The sequence below is a fragment of the Musa acuminata genome, unplaced genomic scaffold, assembly GCF_036884655.1.
Source record: "Musa acuminata AAA Group cultivar baxijiao unplaced genomic scaffold, Cavendish_Baxijiao_AAA HiC_scaffold_939, whole genome shotgun sequence".
Taxonomy (NCBI): domain Eukaryota; kingdom Viridiplantae; phylum Streptophyta; class Magnoliopsida; order Zingiberales; family Musaceae; genus Musa; species Musa acuminata.
The window spans coordinates 60,001-62,385 of record NW_027021159.1 but is presented as its reverse complement, the minus strand read 5'-3'; positions in this window follow the sequence as shown (position 1 = coordinate 62,385).

The following is a 2,385-nucleotide window of genomic DNA, read 5'->3' as shown; positions in this document are numbered from 1 at the left end:
GCCCGTTTTTGGGCCGTTTTGGCCAGTTTTTGGCCTGTTCTTGCATTGCGCGGTGACCGTCGAGAGCGGAGCAAAACGTCAGCCATCTCAGCACCCTGGAACCCCCCCGGGTGGCACAGGGCTGGATGGGGCTTTCGTATAGCAGGGACGGTGCTGCCTCTCGCTTCGCTCGCTTGTCCGCCGCTCGCCGCTCGCTCGTGCAGCCAAAAATGGCCAGTATTGGCCCGTTTTTGGGCCGTTTTGGCCAGTTTTTGGCCTGTTCTTGCATTGCGCGGTGACCGTCGAGAGCGGAGCAAAACGTCAGCCATCTCAGCACCCTGGAACCCCCCGGGTGGCACAGGGCTGGATGGGGCTTTCGTATAGCAGGGACGGTGCTGCCATCTCGCTTCGCTCGCTGTCCGCCGCTCGCCGCTCGCTCGCGCAGCCAAAAATGGCCAGTTTTGGCCCGGTTTTTGGGCCGTTTTGGCCAGTTTTTGGCCTGTTCTTGCATTGCGCGGTGACCGTCGAGAGCGGAGCAAAACGTCAGCCATCTCAGCACCCTGGAACCCCCCGGGTGGCACAGGGCTGGATGGGGCTTTCGTATAGCAGGGACGGTGCTGCCTTCTCGCTTCGCTCGCTGTCCGCCGCTCGCCGCTCGCTCGTGCAGCCCAAAAATGGCCAGTTTTGGCCCGTTTTTGGGCCGTTTTGGCCAGTTTTTGGCCTGTTCTTGCATTGCGCGGTGACCGTCGAGAGCGGAGCAAAACGTCAGCCATCTCAGCACCCTGGAACCCCCCCCGGGTGGCACAGGGCTGGATGGGGCTTTCGTATAGCAGGGGACGGTGCTGCCTCTCGCTTCGCTCGCTGTCCGCCGCTCGCCGCTCGCTCGTGCAGCCAAAAATGGCCAGTTTTGGCCGTTTTTGGGCCGTTTTGGCCAGTTTTTGGCCTGTTCTTGCATTGCGCGGTGACCGTCGAGAGCGGAGCAAAACGTCAGCCATCTCAGCACCCTGGAACCCCCCGGGTGGCACAGGGCTGGATGGGGCTTTCGTATAGCAGGGACGGTGCTGCCTCTCGCTTCGCTCGCTGTCCGCCGCTCGCCGCTCGCTCGTGCAAGCCAAAAATGGCCAGTTTTGGCCGTTTTGGGCCGTTTTGGCCAGTTTTTGGCCTGTTCTTGCATTGCGCGGTGACCGTCGAGAGCGGAGCAAAACGTCCAGCCATCTCAGCACCCTGGAACCCCCCGGGTGGGCACAGGGCTGGATGGGGCTTTCGTATAGCAGGGACGGTGCTGCCTCTCGCTTCGCTCGCTGTCCGCCGCTCGCCGCTCGCTCGCGCAGCCAAAAATGGCCAGTTTTGGCCCGTTTTTGGGCCGTTTTGGCCAGTTTTTGGCCTGTTCTTGCATTGCGCGGTGACCGTCGAGAGCGGAGCAAAACGTCAGCCATCTCAGCACCCTGGAACCCCCCGGGTGGCACAGGGCTGGATGGGGCTTTCGTATAGCAGGGACGGTGCTGCCTCTCGCTTCGCTCGCTGTCCGCCGCTCGCCGCTCGCTCGTGCAGCCAAAAATGGCCAGTTTTGGCCCGTTTTTGGGCCGTTTTGGCCAGTTTTTGGCCTGTTCTTGCATTGCGCGGTGACCGTCGAGAGCGGAGCAAAACGTCAGCCATCTCAGCACCCTGGAACCCCCCGGGTGGCACAGGGCTGGATGGGGCTTTCGTATAGCAGGGACGGTGCTGCCTCTCGCTTCGCTCGCTGTCCGCCGCTCGCCGCTCGCTCGTGCAGCCAAAAATGGCCAGTTTTGGCCCGTTTTTGGGCCGTTTTGGCCAGTTTTTGGCCTGTTCTTGCATTGCGCGGTGACCGTCGAGAGCGGAGCAAAACGTCAGCCATCTCAGCACCCTGGAACCCCCCGGGTGGCACAGGGCTGGATGGGGCTTTCGTATAGCAGGGACGGTGCTGCCTCTCGCTTCGCTCGCTGTCCGCCGCTCGCCGCTCGCTCGTGCAGCCAAAAATGGCCAGTTTTGGCCCGTTTTTGGGCCGTTTTGGCCAGTTTTTGGCCTGTTCTTGCATTGCGCGGTGACCGTCGAGAGCGGAGCAAAACGTCAGCCATCTCAGCACCCTGGAACCCCCCGGGTGGCACAGGGCTGGATGGGGCTTTCGTATAGCAGGGACGGTGCTGCCTCTCGCTTCGCTCGCTGTCCGCCGCTCGCCGCTCGCTCGCGCAGCCAAAAATGGCCAGTTTTGGCCCGTTTTTGGGCCGTTTTGGCCAGTTTTTGGCCTGTTCTTGCATTGCGCGGTGACCGTCGAGAGCGGAGCAAAACGTCAGCCATCTCAGCACCCTGGAACCCCCCGGGTGGCACAGGGCTGGATGGGGCTTTCGTATAGCAGGGACGGTGCTGCCTCTCGCTTCGCTCGCTGTC